Genomic DNA, 23,755 nt, shown 5'->3' on the forward strand with positions numbered 1-23,755 from the left:
AGTTTGTAGTAAAACTTTGTACAAACTTTTTGCGGTATGCAATTTAAACTCCTTATTTAATGTATGAAAGAGGGCTGTCTACTTAAAAATGAATGAATGAAATGATTTAAAATTATCACGATAAAATGTTGTATGGAGGTTTAAAAATAGTGTAAACAAAAGTATAAATCAAAAATATTCACCGTTTCAGTTATATATAGCGCAGAAGTATTAAGACCTGTACTGCTATGGATCCTCAAAGTTCGCTGTTTCGATTTATCTCTGCGATTTATATCTTACATTCCTGTATTTCTCAAATATATTGCTCTTCGATTACACCTTAACTTCAAGCAAGAAATAATGCTATGAAGAATTTGTATGCTAAAAAGAAATTGTACGATTTGTGAAGAAAAAAGGACAAGTAACTACAACTGAAAAAGAGGGGGTCTCTTTGTTTCGGTAAAAACACTTATTAAGAGCGTGATAGTCGGATAGGGCCTTTTCTTCTTTATGTAATAGGAGGCAAACGGGTAATAATTTTAAACCATCGTGAAATATCGTAAGTCCCAGAAAATCTAATGTTTTTATTCAGGTTTTTCGGACTGCTTACGTGACTCGGTCGAAACCGGACATACGTCATTAGAGCCATAATGGCTGCCGCACTTCCGCTATCCATATCTGTCTGAACTTGAAAGGTGTAAATATAATATTTTGTGAACGCTTTCTTGTTAAAGATTACTTAGTGGTAAGTTTGTGAATTCTTCGTTTGTTATAAAATTATAATCAATAAAATGTTTTTCTTTTTTACGAATGCAAAAAAAACATCGTATAACGATCGCCTAAAGCACTACAACTTAAAGCCCTTAGGGATCTGTTGAACGAAATGTTTCTTTAAAAAGTGTGCATCAGTGCTGGACTTACCTCATATCTTGTTTAAATTAAGGGTTTCAGTTCCTAGATGTTTGAGACGTAATCAGTTCCTTAGGTTCTTCACAGTTCTCCACGGTTCTTTTGCTGCTTTTTTTTTTTGGAAAATTTATCAGTGTAAACCTTATTTATAATCATTACGTTGCTACATGCCGTCCGTCTATCCGTCCTATTATCGAGGCCACACATTGATAGTAATTCGGCAAACTTTTCTTTTTAGCCTTATTGGTGCGGGTATAAATTATTAAATATAATGATTCGGAAACCTACAATAGGATGAGGGTAGGGCAAAACGACAGACACGGCCGGTGATTGCCGTATATGGACGCTTATTGAGTCAGATTGTGTCTTGTGTGTGATATTAAATTTTGAACGCTTTCTGTTATAACTTTGTTGAGGGGTATGTTTTTTAAATTATTATTTTAAGGTTTTAGTTTTATTTTGTTGTGAAGCTATCTGATTTTTTTTAATTTTTTTTTGGTTTGGGAAATGGCCTCAAATTAGGTGTTCAATTACAATTTGGGATTGGATCTTAAAAGCGGTCGCCCGAATCTGATGATACTGATTATGCAGGAGTCTCGGGGCACCTTGACTGGAACATCTCCAAGTGGTTTTTGCTGCCGGAAATGCGTCTAACTATTTAAAAAAAATTACTAATTTTGGCTAATTTTGTTTAATTTAATAATCCATAACCAATTGTATAAGAGTGAACATTTGTAAATTATTTTTCGGTGGAACAAACTGAATACTTGTTATATATATGTTTGCTTAACCACCATATATGTTGACGTAATATTATCAACGGTATAAGTAAAATTTACATGCCCGGAATAGTTTTAAGCTGATATACTAAACTGTTTTATTAAAGATATTCGAATAGAGAAATTAATTGGTTTTTAGAAACTAATTTACCAAAATAATTGTAACAAATAGTTTTAGGAGTAGACTAAGTGCTACGTAAAATTAACGTAAATTCGAGGCCAAATCGTCCCACTTGAAATTTATTACGTCTCGAGTGTTTTTAATGTTTGACTATTGGAAAACCAATTTCGAATAAAAATCATTTCCCTATTCTGATTAAAACCGATATTGAAGTGTAACGTTACGCTTTACAGTGCTTTTTTGTGAAGCCGGGTTAATCGTCTTCATCTGAAATTTATTTATTCCGTATAAATGCATTTTAGGCGTGTTTTTTTTAAATAATTATTTGCTTGTAGATATATTGTAGAGTTTAGCAAGTATGTGCTTTTTCAATTGGTGAATTTAATAGTGTTTTTAATCAATTTACTATTGGACGTTCAGTGGTCTTACACGTCATAGACATAACATATCGCTTGCCCCGGGGAACAAAGTTGTAAATGCTATTATTACTTGGATGCCAAGTATATTACATACACAAATTTTTATATCAAATGAAAGCTATTTTTCCTCCGGTTTAACATTGTTGATATGTATTTAATGTATATAGTTAAAAAATAACAAAATGTACATTACAGTAATTTATTAAATTAGACTAAAACCCAAAAGCGTTTAAGGATTATTTCACTGTTTAAACATAATTACGGACGACACAGTAACCGCACATTACACACATATTTAACATGACGGTACATTTTGGCGAATATCTAAAACGTAATAATTTATAATGACTCTTTTTGCGGAAATATTATGACCTTGGTGAAACAGAGATATATTATTATTACCACTCTTTATTTGTTTTCAAACTGTCGCATTAACTTTCATGATTTGGTAGAATTACAAACTTAACTAAATCTGTCTATGGTTGTTGCTATCTATTTCAGGAAAGCAAAATTAGGTAAACGAATATAAACATTGTGCACAAAATAAGTTTCGTTGAGTATCATCCTCGTGTTTTTGTTATAATAAAATCGTATGCAAAAATTCTGGAAGAATTTAAAAAAGGGTTAAAACATTTGTAATAGTGCTTTAAGACTTTGTTCTTCAGGGCAAGCTACACATTTTTCTTTATTTGGCTAGTTCAATCTATATTTGCTGTTATAAAAAAAAGTGCGTGCGTAGTACACATGTCGAAAGTGAAACTTCTTTGGCAAACTAATTTGTAACTTTGTTATTTATACAAATCTAATACTTTAGATTTCCGAAACGTAGAGGGAGGGAAAAAGAAAGATATTATGTTAGAAATGTAATGAATTTAATTTAAATGACAATATTAGAAGTGTCGAAAATTGATACAAATAATAAATTTAATGTTTTTAATTTATTTCTTCGATAATAAAAACACGTGGCATGTTAATTTACAATTCGTCTATTGAGATTTCAATAAATTATTTTGCATGAAATATAAAATACTAATGTTTCATAAATTTTCTTTACGAAATTTTAATTTTAAAAATAGAATTTCTATAAGGTAATTCACCTTCTCACTTCTCACCAATCAGTCTCTATCTTTTCTTCAACAAAAACGCTGCACATCTTCGTGACGTTCCGTAAAAATTACCCTCATGCGCCTAAAGAAGTTTCACTTAAAAAACAATTGATTGTCTATTTTGTCTTAAGTAAAAGAAAGAAAATGTAGATTTCCTTATTGATTTGATATTTGAAAGACGTATCTCTCGAGAAAATGAGACTCTTAAATTGTTTAAAAGGTATATTATTTATTAAAATCTAGTCTGGAAGTAAATATTTTTTAAATGTATGATATTAAATCATGAAATAAGCTCTTATAAAAGTTATATGCAAACAAAGGAAAGAGAAAATTAAACATTCACGTAATTATTATAATTCATATTTTCGAGTTCACAAAGAAAACAAAAGCTATATTTGAAAATGTTTTAGGTTGGGAAGCCATGTTTTTAATTTATTACTGACTTAAAAGGCATCTTTACGTAATAAACTCCGTAATTAAATTGCGGAACATATTTGTTTGGCAATTCGAAGTCCAGATTATAAAATGTACCTACGTATTTTCCACAATATTTTGTAACAAGAATGTTTTTACGGCATTACCACTATGGTTTAATTGTGATATTGTGATACATTAGTCTTGTATGAGCCAAGGCACATTTGCTCACACAGCCTTTCTTAGTCAAGAGTCAGAGTAACCCCAACCGTATAGACGCAGGCACTATCTTCAGCGTTTTATAATCATTAATTTATTCTGTTGTTATACGCGAGTGATAATAAATAGTATACTTTATATTTATGCTTTATTTAATTTTGCTTTATTTCAGTTCCTGGGTCTACGGGAGCATCCCGTTACTGCACAAGACTTATAAATTTTACCTTGGGGCCTACCATGAACTTTCTTAAAACAATCCAGTTGAGATGCAGTTGAGTTTAGGTACCTAAAGTCAATCGCATTTTTTCGTACCATGACCGCCTATAAGCTGAAACGTATTTGCATCGCAAGACCGAATGAAAGAACGATAATTTTGTTTGTGGTTTCTATGTAAGTTTAGAAATTTAACTGTCAAACTTACTTCGACAGATGTTTCTATAAAAATAAATAAAATATAAAATTATTTTAAATAATTCATCAATTACAATAAGCTATTATGTCTTAATATATATACTTATTTAATATAAAACTATTCTTTTGATATATTTTAAATTTAAAGTTTTCTGGTGCTGTGCAGTTGACACTTATTATTTTTAAACGTTTCCTTCAAATTTTGATAGGAGCTTTCAATATATTTGGTGTTTACAAAATTTCGGTTTCATAAATATAGTTTTACAAATTGTTTAACTTATAAAATAATATGATGGGGTAAGTATTGTTCAAAAATTGGGGTTATTAAAAATAAATATCTATATCGAAGTGAATTGCTGATATTAAACTCTTTGCATAAGATATTACAATCAACCTATTACTCGAAAATCATCAAGTAAATAATGATAAAAATTGATTCCTTAATATTTTACAAATTCAATTTATACGTTAACTAATTCATATAATATAAATAATTCTATTGTCTTTACAGGGGGCCTACCATGAACTTTCTTAAAACAATCCAGTTGAGATGCAGTTGAGTTTAGGTACCTAAAGTCAATCGCATTTTTTCGTACCATGACCGCCTATAAGCTGAATCGTATTTGCATCGCAAGACCGAATGAAAGAACGATAATTTTGTTTGTGGTTTCTATGTAAGTTTAGAAATTTAACTGTCAAACTTACTTCGACAGATATTTCTATAAAAATAAATAAAATATAAAATTATTTTAAATAATTCATCAATTATAATAAGCTATTATGTCTTAATATATATTTATTTAATATAAAACTATTCTTTTGATATATTTTAAATTTAAAGTTTTCTGGTGCTGTGCAGTTGACACTTATTATTTTTAAACGTTTCCTTCAAATTTTGATAGGAGCTTTCAATATATTTTGTGTTTACAAAATTTCGGTTTCATAAATATAGTTTTACAAATTGTTTAACTTATAAAATAATATGATGGGGTAAGTATTGTTCAAAAATTGGTTTATTAAAAATAAATATCTATATCGAAGTGAATTGCTGATATTAAACTCTTTGCATAAGATATTACAATCAACCTATTACTCGAAAATCATCAAGTAAATAATGATAAAAATTGATTCCTTAATATTTTACAAATTCAATTTATACGTTAACTAATTCATATAATATAAATAATTCTATTGTCTTTACAGCTTAAACCTGACAAACTCGCTGAATTGAGAGAAGAAAATATATAAATGAATATATGTTCATATCCAATTGAACATTGCCTGATTCAAGACAAGACAAGACAAGATTTTTCTATCTTGATGGAGTCATCCTAACTAAATAAATACTGTTATTGTAATACTTTCAAATGGCTTATTATTTACACATTATAAATTTGAGAAACACCTCTGTTTTTTTAAAGAAAAAGCAGAGGAGAATAATACAATTCTTTTTTTTTTTTTTTTTTTTTTAACGTTTCCAGATTATTCCCCGACTATATAGTCGTCGGAGGTGTTAAAAAGCTTACATAAATGTATTGGTAACCCGAATGTTTACTTTCTATTACCATATTACTACTCTACTACTACCTATTTCTTTTGACAACCCCCTGCATGACCCTCACAGCAAATCCCAAAAAGATGCCCCTCAACCTAACATTGAGCATTATTCCCTTCAAACTCGTCTCCGTTAGAATAATACAATTCATGAACATAATGAGGAAAATTTAACTATAATAAATATCTACTAGTGATATGGCATTATTATTTATTGTAAATATGATATATTGGGGAATTATGTTTTTGTTAGACATGCCTAAATAATTAATTAAAATATTATTGAACCATGTGCAATTATTTGTAGGTACACTGAAATCTTCAATGAGTCAAAGTAGTTAATCTATAATAAATTATAAAATCAATATCTTCGAAGTCGGTAGAAGGGCATTGCCGTCTTGTTTCTCATCTCCGTCGATATTTTAATAATTTATTTATTATCACACTCTCTAAACTCAAAATACCCCAAAATATAAAAATTATATTTTTTTTCATATGTTAGCCATAGTAGATAAATCTTATTATTTTAACTTTATTAACAAGTTTTAATACAAATATTGAATTTTATAGGTTCTAAACTATTATTTGGACATTTCGATACAAAAAAGTTGAATAAAAAGTAACTTTTTTAGAATCGCTTATCCTGTCATAGTTGGAAGGCGCAACTGTCAAATTTCGGTTCAGCCGAGCGGTCATGGTACGGATTTTCATACAAATTGAACGAACGAAATCTGATAATCGCTAAGGTCACGTGGGAACCTAAACTGTCTCGTTTTTTCGATGTCATGGTACGAATTAGCGATGCATCTCAGTTGTAGGTTGTCAATAGGCTCGCAATAAGAGTTCATGGTAGGCCCCCAGCTTAAACCTGACAAACTCGCTGAATTGAGAGAAGAAAATATATAAATGAATATATGTTTATATCCAATTGAACATTGCCTGATTCAAGACAAGACAAGACAAGATTTTTCTATCTTGATGGAGTCATCCTAACTAAATAAATACTGTTTTTTTTTTTTTTTTTTTTTTTTTTTTTTTTAATATAAATTTCCCACTATCCCCGACTCTTGTGGTGCGGGACCTTATTTTGTACATATATTTTGTAGAAACATATACATACATATATACATTAAGAGATTTCCTAATATACATATATATCCATATATAAAAATACACATATTTCCATTTTATATTCATGGGCCAGTGGGGGCCCGTCTCACCTCTGCTACGCTCTTGTTGCAGCGAGTGACACATCTCACTACCTCACTGCAGAAATCTTCCAGTTGCGATCTGAAGTTTTTTAATATATCCGGTAAATGCTCGGTTGTTACCTTTGTATTGATTTGTTGCTCGAGATCGCACCTGGAGGCTCCGAATACAGGACATTCTACAATGAGATGTATCACTGTCTGACTCGTTTGTGAGTCGCACGTACACGACGGATCTGACTTCAAGCCAAATCTGTGCAGGTATTCAGCAAACGCCCCATGTCCTGTTAAGATCTGCATCATTTGTGGGCTAGGTCTTTTTTGTCTAATAATTTTGTACCCGTCTATAACACTACTTATAAAGAATTTTGTTGTTTTAGCGGTATGGGTATCTTTGTACCGTTTGTCCCACTCCGATATCGTTTTCTGTCTAACCTCTTTCCTGATGTAAGAAAGCGGTATCTTTACGTAATCCACTTTTGTCCCCAATGTTTCCGCCGTCTCCTTTGCTAAGGCGTTCGCTCTCTCATTTCCCGGTATACCGATGTGGGCCTTAATCCAATGAAGGTCTATGTTGATGCCTTTTTCTCGGCTTGTTCTTAGCTTATGACGAATTTCAACTACCTGAGGATTTAGAGAGCGTTCGCCCGTGACGGCTACCAGGGACGCGCGTGAGTCACTATAAATTGCGGCATGTTTTTTGTTTTTGATGACATCATCGACTGCACTGCGGATGGCTATTAATTCAGCTTGGTATACAGTACAATGTCGTGATAGCTTGATTTTTAGATTTTCCGTTTCGCTTCCATTTTCCCATTTAGACCAAGCCGCGCCCACTCCGAGGTTAGTCTTGCTACCATCGGTATACATTTTTAGGATTTCTTCGTTATCCAGCCGTTCGTGGTTATCAACGATGTTAAAATGTAGGCCTGTTTGTTTTGCAGGGTGTGGTAGATCCTTAAATGATGACCTTCGTTCTATCTTAAGATCCTCTAATCCACTCGGAGATAAACCCCTTCTGGCTTCATACATAGTAGCTTCCTCTTGTACTCTTAAATCCAGAGGCAGTGTGCCTGAGAGTAGTATGGAGGCGTTCAGTGAAACCGTCCGGTAGGACCTACATATTTTCTGGGCAAAGCCTCGTTGTAGCTTGCCCAGTGTTTTGCGTACATAAAGCTTTTTCACAGATGGTGCCCAGGCCGCAGCAGCATAAGTAATAATAGGTTCTATTACAGTGTGATATATACTTGCGATAATATCCGAATTTAGTCCCCAGTTAATTCTGGCTGCTTTAGATAGCTGTTTGTAAATTTTGATTGCCTTATTACAAACGTTTTTTATATGGCCGTTAAATGTAAGTTTTTGATCTATTTCAAGTCCCAATACTTTAATTTGTTTATCGATGCTGATTGGTTCTGAGTTCATGGTAAGGCGTGGGGTATAAAACTTATGTTTGCGCGTTACCACCATGGCTTTGGTCTTGTGAGGCGCAAATTTAAGTTTGTTTCGGGCACCCCACTCGTGTACGAAGGCAAGGACACGGTTGGCTTTCAATTGAATCTCCTGCCCACTGTTCCCTTCAAATATTATCAGTACGTCATCCGCGAATGCCTGCATATATTCCGTTCTATGTGCCAACTCCTTAAGAAGAGGGTCAATTAACAGGTTCCATATGGTAGGGCCTCCGATAGAGCCTTGGACGCACCCTTTTGTTGTTCCCTTGCTTATCTCTTCTCCAGCATATCTTAGTGTCACCTTCCTATTTTCTAAATAACTATCCATAACTCTTCTGAGGTTTACCGGACAGCCTTCTTCTGCCAGTCGAATTTTTATTTTGGGCCACCACGTGCTGTCAAAGGCGCCCTCTATATCGAGTGAGACGAGAGTAAGTATTTTCTTTTGTTCCAGTTTTTTGCGTATATATTTCACTGTAGTATAGAGAGCGTCCTCGGTGCTTTTCTGAGGCATAAATCCGTATTGGTGCTTGCTGGTTTTCGGTATAAGGTGCCACTTAAGTCTGCTGACAAACATTTTTTCATAAATTTTTCCCAATATAGGCAGTAGACCGATCGGTCTATACGACTTTGGGTCACCGTAGTCTACTTTGGCTGGCTTTCTCAGTACTATGGTTACTGCTTCTTTCCATTTGTTTGGAAAGTAACCTGCTTCGAGACACTTGTTTATCACAGCTAAGAATATATCTGGACTTGCATTAATTGCATGCCAGCAGATATCTGCTGTAAGACCATCATTTCCCGGAGCTTTCTTCGGATTGAAACTGCAAGCGGCGGTGTTTAGCTCCTCCAACGTAAACGGTGGATCGTGGGTTTCATTATGTTCCACTTTGTTTACCCTACTTGCTGTTTCTCTGACTCGCCTGTGTTCTTCAGTATCATTTTCCTGATCATCGTCCGGAAAGAAGGTTTTGACAAGTAATTCCGCGGATTCTTTGGGACTCTTGTATTCACCGTCCTTGAGTAATAGTTGATCTTCGTATCTTTTGGATGTTCTAGTGATGACTCTGTATATTCCTTGCCACATATTTTCTTTGTCTTGTTTGCTACAGAAGTTTTTCCAACTGTTTGTTTGCGCCTCCCTAGCTTGGGTTTCGTATTTTTCTTTCGCGTCTAGATAGTCTCGTATTACTTTTTCTTTTCGAACAGCAGCTGCACAACGAATGCGACGTCTTTTTGTTGCGACTGCTTTTTTGAGCGTGTCCAAATCTTTATTCCACCATGGCACTTTTGTTTCATTTTTTGTTTTTATTTTGGGTAATATACAGTGACTGGCTTCTATTATTATATCTGTATATTTTTCCACGACTTGTTCAATATCTTTAGTATCTATGCTTTCCGTTACATTTTCTCTATTTATTTTGTGTTCTGTTAGTAATTGTGTGATTTTCTCTTTAAATAACGACCAATTCGCTTTTTTAGTGTTGTATATCCTAGTTGTTCTCTTGAATGGTGCGCCTTCAGATTTTGTTAATTTTATCCTGAAGGTTATTGCGTTGTGATCAGAGGATATTAGATCTGGTTCGACTTTCCAGTCATCTATTCTGCCAAGGATGTCTTCTGTACATGCAGTTACATCGATGAAGCTCGTGAACCTTTTTCCGTTTCTTATGGTGTCGAAGGTAGGGACTTCACCATCGTTTAACACATGCATTCCAAGTTGATTCAGTTTGGTTTCTACCTCCTCACCTCTTGGATCGGTTTTTTGGCTGCACCACCAGATATTTTTAGCGTTCGCGTCTCCTGCTATGATAATATTTTGCTGTAAGGTCTCATGTATTCGCATCAGATGACTCATGTACGGAGTTAGGTTATGGGGAACGGGTTCGAAGTAATACGACACCAGAACGATTTCCAAGTCACGTGTTCGAAGCCCTACCACCACGACATTGGGGGTCGTCAATTCAGGAAATTGAGTTATATCGATGCCGCTATCAAAGACAACCACCGCCGCCTTAGTTGTCTCTCCCTCATTACGTAAACATTGGAAAATCCTTGCCCCCTTGTAACCCTCTACTTTTTTATCCGGTCCCACGTACGGCTCCTGGATCAATGCTACAGCGATCCTTTTCCGTTTTGCCTCCATTAATAATTCACTCGTCGTCAACCTCTTCCTTTGAAGGTTTATCTGACACACTAGACACCTATCATCTACTTTCAATATCTCTTCAGCCTGTGCGGGAACCTTAACAATACGCAACCGATAATCGAGCCAACGCATCCCACTTATCTCTGGTTGGGCACTGAGCATCGAACGCATTGTGGTTCGTTTTTTCTGCATTTGCTTTTTTGCAGTTAATGCATATTGGTGCGCTACCCTCTATGTGTTTTGTGCATTCATTTTTCTTATGGTCTCCACCACAGTGTGAGCAAACGTCTTTTTCAATTTCGCAGAATCTTTTCCCATGTCCAAAGGCAAGACATCTAGAGCACTGTATGAGTGGGGACTGGTCCTGGGCTACAACCCTTTGCAACTCAATATGAAGCTTCCCAGCCTCCGTAATAACTTTCCAAACTTGTGGTGAAACCTGGAGCACTATATTATTTAAAAGTGGATTCCGAGCTTTCCTTCTAAATTTTAATTCAATTCTCTTTTCCGATTCGTCTATTTTATCGAGAAGATGGCCGTTTTTGTTGGGTTATAAGTGTGCAGCGGTAGTCGCGTGCAGCAGTCCAGTTTATTAATAAGTGACAATATAAAAACATAACAAGACCATAGCAACGCCAAATTTAAATAACGAACTATGACGATATAATATGTATGCAAATTACCAAAGAGTTTCCTCTAATACACCCCCTTGATTTGCATACACATTTAACAACAAATATGTACTAAATAGTCATTACAAAAATATACAGACATGCAATCTTAATCTACACCTAACATTGAGATGCAGCGGTAATGTTTCTGTCTTTGTAAAGCTTTTGTTAGCACATCCGCCGCCATCTCCTCGGTAGACACATACGATAATTGTATGTCAGTATTCTCCCTTAAAACACTTCTTATAAAATAATATTGAATATCGAAATGTTTAGTTCGGGCGTGGAAGACTGGATCCTCCGATAGAAATAAGGCACCTTGATTATCGCAGTACAACACTATGTTCCCGAAATCGCGCAACCCTATCTCTTTCATAAGACTATTCAGGTAAACTGCCTCTTTTATCGCCAAATTTAAACTAATATATTCGGCTTCGCACGTTGAAGTTGCTACGCATTTCTGTTTCTGGGATTTCCATGAAATCGCAGCCCCTCCTAACAAAAAAGCATACCCGGAGTATGACTTCCTATCTATAGGACAATTTGCTTCCTCCCATAGAGCACGTTCAGCGCTACTTAGGGCATCCCCTAAGGAAGTTTCCACAGTCAACGCAACATCCTCAGGTAAAGTTTCTTCTGCACGGCCATTATTATCATTGGGTATCATTTTATAGACCTTCTTAGGTCGGCCAACTTGGCCTTTCTGAAGTTTTGGTCTTCCGGGACCTCTCTTATACGTTACCTCTGTATCAGCTTGCGCTATTTCACTATCTTCCTCATGACATAGAGAAGGTGAACCAAGGGGTGAATCAGTCGTCTCCACGATCATTTCTCGAGTTCCTGAATAAGATGTACTTGGTATTACGTCCACCTCTACATATTTCGGCTTCGGTGTATCAACATCAGCAGAAAATTGATCTAGCTGAAAAGGATCATGAGTAATTGTCGATTTCCTGTCATCATTAGTATCGAGCCTCGTCTTGCAGAATTTCACATCCCTAGCTATAATGGTTTTATGGTCTACTGGTATCCATAACTTATATCCCTTTTGGTTCATTGGATATCCAATAAATATTCCATTGACACTTCTGGCAGCAAACTTGTCCTTGGTTGGACTCTTGTCTAGAACATAAACTTCAGCTCCAAACTTCTGAAGATACTCAATCTTCACTGGAGAGCCAAACCACTTCTCGTACGGAATTGTACCACCCAAACTACTCGTGGGACAACGATTCCTAATATGACATGCCACCAATACAGCATCTCCCCAAAAACCTGCTGAGAGATTAGATGAAAGTAACATACACCTAGCCATTTCAACTAATGTCCTGTTCATTCGTTCTGCTACGCCATTCTGCTGTGGGGTTTGAGGTATAGTCAGTCTTCTTATTATCCCCTCTTGTTTCAGGAATTGATCAAACTTATTATTACAGTATTCTCCACCGTTATCAGTTTGTAAATACTTTATTCTCTTAGCGGTAAGGTTCTCAACATAGCTCTTGTATTCTTTGAAACATTCCAGAACACCACTCTTACTCTTCAGTAAGTAAACTTCGCACCATCTAGTACAATCGTCAATAAACGTGACAAAATATTTTGCACCACCGACAGTTTCATTTCGAATTGGCCCAACTACATCGGAATGGATGATGGACAGTTTTTCGTCACATGGTCCACTCGACTTGGAAAATGGGAAAGAAGTCATCTTACCCTGCACACAATACTTACAGTCGTATAAAATATTTATATTTGACATATCAACTTTAATGCCCACATGACCTAATACTTTTATTAAATCCTTCACATTTAAGTGACCTAAACGTTCGTGCCAGGATGGTAAATCGTTCTTAGTTTCGGAAATCGCAGAAACAGAAGCATGGCCCTCCCGCATATAATAAAGGTTGTTTTTTCGATCTGCTATGAACTTAATATTCCCTTCAGAATCGGTTACATAAGCTGAATCTTTCTTAAAAGTTACATTAAAACCTTTGCTTGTAATTTTAGATACGGAAATTAAGTTGCATCGCAAATCGGGAACATATAAAGTGTCTGATAGTTTTATCGGAACCTCCCCATTCAAACTCACAGTTCCTTTACCTTTTGCAAATGTACTCACATTGGTGGCCAAACTTAACTTACTACTGCAATTTGTCAAGGTGTCAAATTTTCCTTTCGATCTACAAAGGTGCGATGTACACCCACTATCTATGAGCCAGTTTCCTCCACATCCCGAACCAATCACTCCGTTACACTCTGAAACAGATAGAACACATGAGTTAAAATTCTCACTAGCACCTAACTCACTAACACATTTTGAGTCCTGCCTTGTTCCTTTACACGGGCATTCCGAAGCTTTATGCCCAAATTTATGACATCTGTAACATTTAAATTTAAACGCTTGATCCGGTTTATAATTCTGCGGATTTTTAGATGTAGAACTCTTCGTGGTTTTTCTCCTAGCGAACATTGCTGACGACCCCCTCTCTGTCTCCTTCCTTTGCTGTCGCCTAGAGGCATCTTCTTCAAGAATTTTAACTTTCAAAGAATTCGGGTCTGGCAATGAATCTCTAGTCTCCATCGCACATCTAAAGTTCTCATAACTTGGGGGCAGACTATAGAGTAAAATAATAGATGCAAGATCATTATTTATATTTATGTCCATGTCTAGTAACTTTTCTTTGGCTTCAAAGAAGCTTAACAGATATTCACGCATGTCGTCCTCCTCACACATTTTCTGTAATATGAGCTGCTTTAACAGTGTCGCTTTCTTAGCGGGACCCGAAGACGCGAAGATGCTTTCTAATTTGAACCAACATTCTCGCGACGTACTCGTCCCCTTAATGTGTCGTAGCTCACCTGGACTAATTGAGAGAATAATCTCCGCTCTCGCCTTTGCAGCCGCCGCTTCCCAAAGCAACGCCTCTGCTGGCTCAGCTGGCTTCTTAATGCTACCATCCACATAGCCCCACACATCGCTCTTGATCAATAGAGCATGGGCCTGGATTCGCCATGAGTCGTAATTATCACGGCTTAGTAATTCTATCCGCACACTCGCCATCGTTACTAGGTTAAGCACTCTAGTTCCCCCTTTTTTTTATTAATTTACTAGACTATGACTGGGCCCATAACCTTTGTTGGGTTATAAGTGTGCAGCGGTAGTCGCGTGCAGCAGTCCAGTTTATTAATAAGTGACAATATAAAAACATAACAAGACCATAGCAACGCCAACTTTAAATAACGAACTATGACGATATAATATGTATGCAAATTACCAAAGAGTTTCCTCTAATAGTTTTGGGCTTTGATGTAATGCATTATGTCTTCATCTGAGTGCGCCTGTAGGACTCCTCGTAAGATTATTAGCGGATCCTTATCCTTTGTCGGTTTTACTGTAAGGGTATTGTCCCTTTTTATTCGTTCTGTTACCTCGTTTAGACGTTGTTTTGTGTTACAACTGATAACAACTTTTTGGTCTTTTGCTTTCCTTAATTTATCGATTCTTAGACCAGTGTTCTTTGGGTCTACAGTGACTTTAATTCGTTCCAAAATCTCTGTGTTCGTCTCTTGTTTTGTGGAAGAGATTATAATGGAGTGCATTTGCTCTGTGTCAGTTTTGGTCGGTATGTAATTTTTTCTTGCGGGTTCGTTTTTGTGTGTTGCGAGCACACTTGCGTAGGTCTTAAGGTGTGTTCTTATTGTTCGCTCGATTTTGTTTTCCATTTCTAAATTTATTTTTTCCCAGTCAATCAGTCTATTTTCTATTTGCTCTAATTTTTCCATTTCTTTGCTATTGTTTGCAGTGCTTTGTTCTTTGTTCTTGTTTACTTGTTCTTTGTTCTTGTTTATTTGTTCTTTTCTCTGATCTTCCGCTTCGCATACTAGGTCGTAAAGTCTTTTAATAGCATCCAGGACCGCCAGTTTTATTTCTCCTCTAAGATTTTTCGATGCTTCGATATGTTTTGTAGCGCTTTGTGTTATATGTGCGGCTTCAGATATTCTGTTTGGAAGTGTTTGTGTTGATTTTGGAGCCCCTGGACTTATTTCCATATAATTTAGTTTTTTCTGAACTATGCGTTTCACAGGGTGTTCCATTTTTGTTGCAGACGTCGCATCTATCGCGCTTATTTTGTTGGTTTTCATTGATGTTAATGGAATATTCTGGTTGGTCTCAGTTGCCTCCCGCTTCTCTGTACTATCTCTGACTTCAGATCTTGTCTCTTCTATTCTGGTATCTTTTCCTGCTTTAACTACTTCCTGCTGATTACTCCTTTTCTTTCTTGTTGGAGTATGCATGGCTTGCATGTTTGTTTTGTCTGTTTCGTTTGTTGTGCCCAATATCTTTGTCAAAGTCAAAATCACTTGTTCGCTAATATGGCTCTAGGAGTATATGGTAATTTAGTCAAGTTTTAAGATATAAGTAGTGTTTTAAATCTTTAAAAAAAAATAAAGAAAAAAAAAAAAATAATAATAATATATATATATAAAAATGTATATATATAATAATAATAATAAATATAATTAATAATAATACAAAATTTAAATAGTTGCCTAATAAAATAAAAAGACTTAATGATTTAATTTTACAGTTTTGCTAGTAGTGACAATACTACAGTAACCCTGTTAATTTCCTACAATTACTATTACTGCCAATAGGCCAGTTACTTTGTCAGGTTTCTTTGGGACAAAGTTATGTGATTTACAAATGTTTTAAACAGACAATTTAAGTTTTCATGCATAACAACTTTATAATTTCACATTTCACATTTATAACTATAACTTTTTGCCAGTAACTATCAATTTTAAGTAAGATGGATATAATATACAACTTCATTCAATTCATGTGTTTAAAATGATGAACTCTAATTTGCAAACCTCACAACAACATAATACCTAATATATTGCTAGTTACAACCAACAGGGCTAAGACTTAGCTTCCTGTAGAATATTTACATTTATATTTATTTTACATAGAGTATCTTTCTAAAACATAAAATTTCACAATTCTGCAGTGGTGTTTCCGTCAGTGGGTGGCTTGTAGTCTTAGTACTTCGGTTTAAAAAATAATTTATTTGAATTTTCCTTTCGGCTACTAGTTAGTCACGATTCCAAGTCCAAGTTTGTTCATAGTAGGTGTATTAATCTTAAAACAGGTCCTTTGATGGTTTACTTTATTCTGGGCTCTGTCTCTTCATGGAATCTTTGGGCGTATCTTAATCCCTTTTGAGTTTATGCTGACATCACAAGGGTTTCCGTTTGTTTGTTGTGGTAGTTTATGCACTACCACCAAAGTTCACTTTAGCAACAATTTTATTTTATTTTTCTAATTCCAACTTAACATATGCTATTTGTACTTCCAATTACATACAGATAGTGTTTTAGTGAATAAGAACTAATTTTTAAGCTCGCAGTTTCTTATGATGTTGACTTACGGGTAAAATTTTTTGTCGCCAAATTAATATCTGTGAGGGTATTTTTGTAATATAAATTGTTCAGTATATGTATTTCACTAATTTCTCAATAAATCGGGATGCATGAGAAAGAACTCCAATGTATGTTGTTTACAGTACCTTTTTAAAGTAATGGATGCACTTTTTAATAGGATTCACTTTGTATTTACTAGGTTATTGAATTTAATAATACTTCACACAACCGCTCGCTTTTGAGCGCAATTTTCATATCTCAAATACTGTTATTGTAATACTTTCAAATGGCTTATTATTACACATTATAAATTTGAGAAACACCTCTGTTTTTTAAAGAAAAAGCAGAGGAGAATAATACAATTCATGAACATAATGAGGAAAAATTTAACTATAATAAATATCTACTAGTGATATGGCATTATTATTTATTGTAAATATGATATATTGGGGAATTATGTTTTTGTTAGACATGCCTAAATAATTAATTAAAATATTATTGAACCATGTGCAATTATTTGTAGGTACACTGAAATCTTCAATGAGTCAAAGTAGTTAATCTATAATAAATTATAAAATCAATATCTTCGAAGTCGGTAGAAGGGCATTGCCGTCTTGTTTCTCATCTCCGTCGATATTTTAATAATTTATTTATTATCACACTCTCTAAACTCAAAATACCCCAAAATATAAAAATTATATTTTTTTTCATATGTTAGCCATAGTAGATAAATCTTATTATTTTAACCTTATTAACAAGTTTTAATACAAATATTGAATTTTATAGGTTCTAAACTATTATTTGGACATTTCGATACAAAAAAGTTGAACAAAAAGTAACTTTTTTAGAATCGCTTATCCTGTCATAGTTGGAAGGCGCAACTGTCAAATTTCGGTTCAGCCGAGCGGTTATGGTACGGATTTTCATACAAATTGAACGAACGAAATCTGATAATCGCTAAGGTCACGTGGGAACCTAAACTGTCTCGTTTTTTCGATGTCAGGTACGAATTAGCGATGCATCTCAGTTGTAGGTTGTCAATAGGCTCGCAATAAGAGTTCATGGTAGGCCCCCTTGTGTTGAAAGTTAATTGTGTCGTTTGCTCAATGGTAGTATATTTATATATACTATACTATACTAAATTCTCGTGTCACAATGTTCGTACTGCCATTATAGTAGCAAATTTTTACAACATTACCATACTCTTCCGAAACGGCTCGTGCGATTCTTATGAAATACATATTCAGTAAATCTGAGAATCGGCTACTATCTATCTTTCAAACTCTTAAGTGATAAGGGGTGTCCACCCCACCCCTCTATGATCAACCCCTATTTTTTTATATCAGATAATTATTTTTATTCAACTAAAACAATGTATCTTAGAAATAATATACATGGCAAAAAATCGTTTGTCGGGTCGGCTAGTATATTTATATCATTGCGTTCTATCGGGCTACCTAATTATGAAATTCTTAAGTAACAATAAATCCAATGGGAGGCGGACCTTATTAAAAGGGGGATGTTAGCTAAGCCCACTTGTCAGACGTGACGAGTGAATTGTTTAATTTCGCTGCGTAATTGCAGAGAACGAATTTTGTTTGGCCACGAAATGTTTTGTGGTTTGGTGGTTAGGGAGCGTTCAAGTATAACGTCACGCAATTTTTGGAGATTATTGCCCCCCCCCCCCCCCATGTAACGCGCCGTAACGTTTTACTGTACCCAATTATAGTTAAACGGTCGTGACCACCTAGTGACTCTTTATACCTAAAAGTTACCATTATGTGGTGTAAAGTACTGAAAAGTCGAAAATAATATTAACAATAACGCGTAATTCAATCCCCGCCTGCATGGTAACATTTTACAAAAGGAAACCCCAGCCCAATTAATTATTATTATCAAAAAAAGAACGCTCCCTTATAAGATAAATCAATTTTTATTATCAAACTCTTAATTCAAATTTTATCATGATTATTATAAACAACCGTACTGAAAATCAATAGCCTGACAAGCATGGCCGGATCGTGAATTTTTGGAACTGTGGGCTATTACGGGAAAGCCCCTTGTGCGGTTAGCACACGCGAAAAAATACACCGACCAAAACGCGACGGGGAAATCCCCGTTCCGTTTGATAGTAGCGCTTCGCACATGAGTTGATTGATCTGAAATCTCATCTCTCTTAAAAAATGTATCCTGGGCTGCAGCCCAAAGAGCCCTTAAGTAGATCCGCCCCTACTGACAACCATATCACATGTCCAGTACAGAAATATATATTTAAGTATACATGTAGTAAATCCTGTATTACCATGTTATATCATAACAAATATATTGCTGTGTTAGGAATGCTTAATGAATGCCGCACCTATCTTAAAGTGTAATATCGGCGATCAGATACGAAATATCTTCTAAGTTTTCGCTATGTACTTAAAAATTATTCGAAGCCATTAAATTATCGCTAAATTAGTGGCTTCGAAATATCTATTAATTCAACAAAATGGATTTCGCGGCGATTTCATTTCAAACAAAGCCTTTGTTAGCCGACAAGGAGAATGGGGGGGGAGAGCTTAGCACAACGTTTACACTATATTCCTTTTAATTCATTCCGTCAAGGTGGGCTTGGAAACAATTAAGGATATTAAAACATTTTCAACTGAATGTTATTAGTTCGTCTTAATGGTAATAGCATATTTAGCATTCGTGTTTACGGTGATTACCTTGATGTTGTTCCCACAGTTATGTATATTATGCATGTTCCTATTTCACCTTCGTGTAGGTGCAATAGTTGCAGCTGCTTAAACGCCAAGCAATTTTTAAAGTGAAACTTCTTTAGGCGCATGAGCGTAAATTTTTTATGGATGAAACGCAATAATAATAATATTAGCGTCACGAAGGTGTGCAGCGTTTTTGTCAAAGAAAAGGGAGAGAACTTGTCTTTTAATCGGTTACTCGATATCTAAAAACTACCGACTATCAATGGTTGATAATAATACTAATTCATTAGTGAGAGTAGGTCAGTATTTTTATTTTTTTTCACTTTAATTCTTAACATTTAAAGACAATAATTTGCCGCGCACCACCACTATGTGGAACTAGCTGCCCATTGAAGTATTTCCGAATCAAATTGACTTAGGGTCCTTCACCGCGCACCAATTTTTAAAAGGCCGGCAAAGCACTCGCGAGCCCTCCGACATTGAGATTGATAGGCGGTATCACTTATCATCAGGTGACCTCATGTCCGTTTGCCAATGCCTGGCGTCCGAAGCTGTAGTCAGTTCGGATTCAGTCGCGGAACGAGAACAAGAAATGTCACGAATCTTGTTTACCAAAAATTTGGGTCGTCAAATTTGGGTTGCAGGTTGGGTCGTGGTATCAAAGTAGGTAATAACTATTTCAACAAAAATAAGTGGTTGAAACACTTAAAATGTTAAAACTTTATGAAATCGTAATACAAGAGAGTATCAAATACTTTTGTATAATTAAAGGAATTGTTATTGTCAATAAATACATATTATTGAAATGGAAAAGTTATCATTTATTTAATCTGATTAACAACACATTAAACACAATGTGTAATGAAGTTGAAACTTATCTTTGTATTAAAAATGCAAATTAAATGCTTATTTGTAAAATTTTATTGATTATAGATCAAATCTTAATCAAAATTAGTTAGCTACTTGAGTAGCAATCTGTTTTAAAATGAAGTCTCAGGTTATCTTTGATAGAATAGACGTTTTGGAATACTGACCTAAATGTTATTAGTTTTTGCATTTTAGTTTTTATTAAACTGCCCTCTCGTAGCAAACAAAAGAAACACTGCGACGCTATAGTTCAAACAGCCACACAGTTGTTACAGTCTTATCGGGTTCTGACTTTTATAGCTAGATGGCAGTTACATTCATATTTTTTTAACTTGCAGACACCATACAACATACAAATTACGGAAGTCGATTCAATGTTTCCTTACCGAGATAACCCTGCAGAATGGCAAAAGTTTCTATTAACCAATTTAAATTACGCTAATTATAAAGTAATTTACTGTTCCAAGCAAGGGTAGTCACAGACAGTGGAGTTGAACTCTAATTGGATTAAAAGATTACCAAGTGATTTATGAATGCCCACATTTATTTGCAAACCTGCCTAAAACGAGTTATCATGAATAGCTTCGTGTGTATTTGCAATAAGAGAATGACAATAAAAATTGTAATTGTAATGAAACAGAATTTATAGAAAGACATTGAAGATAAAACGAATTTATGTAAGCTAAAGGTATATTGTAAATAACCTTTTTAGAATTGATAAGAAAGTTGCGACTCGTAAAAACCCTTATAGTGCATTGAACCGTCGTTGGGAATTTAAATATTTCGCGTTGTTCAGCTCCGAGATAAAAGTAAATATTAAGCCTAATCGCCTCGTCAGTTTATTGTCTATGCGAGCGTAAAGGTGTACGCAGCTTAAATACCTATACGCTTGAGTTAAGGGAGTTTGAGGGATTTTAGAGTTATACTCGTCCATTTCAGTTGAGTATTGTTTTACCATTTTTAACAAATTAACGGCTGTTGTATTGACTGATAAATTTTTTGTTTTTTTGTTTGTAGCGTTTTGTTATACCACGTTTTATGTCAAGTACACGTCTTTGTATAGATTGTTTCTATTGTACCACCGGTATTGTGGTACAATCTAAACGTGGACGTGGAGGACGGAGGACGTAAAGTTGGCATATTCTGCCACGCATGCAAAATTGTCCTAAAATAAAAGGTACAATTATATTATGAGTAAATTCTAATATAATTTTATCACTACATAATCACATTATTACGTTATCAAAATAATATCAATTAATTTCACGAAATAATTATTAATACAATAATTTTTTTTCCAAAAGTAGTGTATGGAATCTAGTAGGTAGATCTTTGAATGTTTTTGGTAAATTATTATAAACCATTGCCATACAAAAGAACCACTTTACGCAAATAAATATATCTTTACTGAAATAGGTGTTTGAAAATTGATATATTAAAATGTAGAATAGCAGGTGGGACTTGTGCATTCCGTGTTCCAACTCTAACTAATGTTTTGTTTGTTTAGGCACGAATACATAACATTAGCACTGGTCTAAGCTCCTGCGATTTACTGAAGCACGGTTTACTTAAATAAATCATGTCTCTGCGCTTATAAAGTACTAAATATACTTTTAGAAAATGTTTCGTAGTATAACATACAATTTACAAAACTTAATGGATTTTATAATACTGTACGAAAAGTAAACCGATAATATGGAAACACCACTCAACGATAGTTCTCCGTCCCTTCACCTGTCTCCGTGGGGGAAGACGAAAATATAAGTGTAAAGACAAGTGTAACAGACGTAAGTACAAGTACAAGTTCTCTGCAGCGGGAGCATGAAGAATTGTCCCCTCAAGTGTAATAGACACTTGAATATAGCAAAAGAGACCCAATGGTGTTTAGGGAATGGGTAAGGACAGAAAATGACAACTGAGATGAGGTATAATGGTCAACACATATTATTCATAACTATTTTAACGACAAATATAGAGTTTGTATATTCAAGGATGACAGAACAAAGTTTATATTAATTGTGTTTCCCTTACTGTCCGTCAATTAAACTTTATAGTTTATTAATTACATTTAAATTTTTAACGATTTAGTGGGTTTAAAAACCAAATGTTCAATAAGTTGTTTTTATTTCTTAAAACTTTATTTAACTATACTATATTAATATGTTTATTATATACACTATACAGATATATATATATATATATATATCTGTATAGTGAATTTATATATATATATATATATATATATATAAATTATTTCTTTGATAAGTCTTGATATTAAACTGGAAATATTTTTGGGGCTGTTTCACTAATTTTCGATTCTCAGCAAGAACTAAATAAGACAAGGTATAGAAAAAATATCACCCACTTTTCTACAATCTCTTTAAGAATACATTCCTGAGTATTGTTTTAGAGTCGTTGCGATGCTGTATTATCAGGCCACAGCCAGCCAACACGCCATCAATCACGGCCCCAGTAAAGATAACATTTCGAGATACTACATATCAACGATTACGTACAGAGAGAACGAACGTTTTCACCTTAATTTATGTTTAAATGTGTGGCATTCCAGAATTATTCTATCCCGTTGTGATTCAATCTTTATTTCTAAACCTATAAAATAAAAATCAGTGGCTCTACAAACTTTTTAAGTCTGAGCCTGGTCTGTATCTGTTTCATGATCATTTGTCAACCTAATAGGCAAGTAGGTGATCAGCCTCCTGTGCCTGACACACGCCGTCGACTTTTTAGGTCTAAGGCCGGTTTCCTCACGATGTTTCCATTCACTGTTCGAGCATTGTTAAATGCACGTTGAAAGAGTCCATTGGTGCACAGCCGGGGATCGAAGTTACGACCTCAGGGATGAGAGTCACTCGCTAAATCCACTAGGCCAACTCTATTTCTAAATCTATAGTTGTCATAATAAGTATTATGACTAAAATAAGAAATTTTCTAAACTACGTCATTAATCCTCAATATGGTTCAGTAGAGAAATGTAATTTTCTGTTAATTTTCATGTAGGCAAAGTTGAGCGCTTCACTTGCGACCTAGTTATCGCTAGGAACGTGCGACGTGACTAGGTACGCTACAGATTATCGCAGCTGATAGTTATTATACATACATCTGTATAGTCAACTGTTTTGTTAAATTTGCTTGTTAATATCCAACCACAATACCCTATTGTTTTATGTAATTACTATTACGTTGAACTTTTAAAAAATATGCCAATTATACAATAATTAATGAATTCCGAATATAATGTAATAGGTGTAATTCATTAACCTTTTGTTATATATTAATTATGTCTGACTAAACATACGATTAGCTTTTACATGTTTGTTTATAGTATTATAATTTTTTATTTTACTT

General features: G+C 34.6%; 1 protein-coding gene and 1 long non-coding RNA gene across 3 annotated transcripts in view; one reads left to right on the top strand and one right to left on the bottom strand.

Moving 5' to 3' along the window:
• Positions 1–23,755, bottom strand: part of LOC125059999 (inactive dipeptidyl peptidase 10) — a 348,882-nt gene that overhangs the window by 251,285 nt on the left and 73,842 nt on the right. The window lies entirely within an intron of this gene.
• LOC125060019 lies at positions 4,867–5,725 on the top strand. The gene is made up of 2 exons (XR_007118778.1): positions 4,867–5,031; positions 5,561–5,725. It is a non-coding gene; the product is annotated as an uncharacterized LOC125060019 (long non-coding RNA).

The sequence above is a fragment of the Pieris napi genome, chromosome 20, assembly GCF_905475465.1.
Source record: "Pieris napi chromosome 20, ilPieNapi1.2, whole genome shotgun sequence".
NCBI lineage: Eukaryota > Metazoa > Arthropoda > Insecta > Lepidoptera > Pieridae > Pieris > Pieris napi.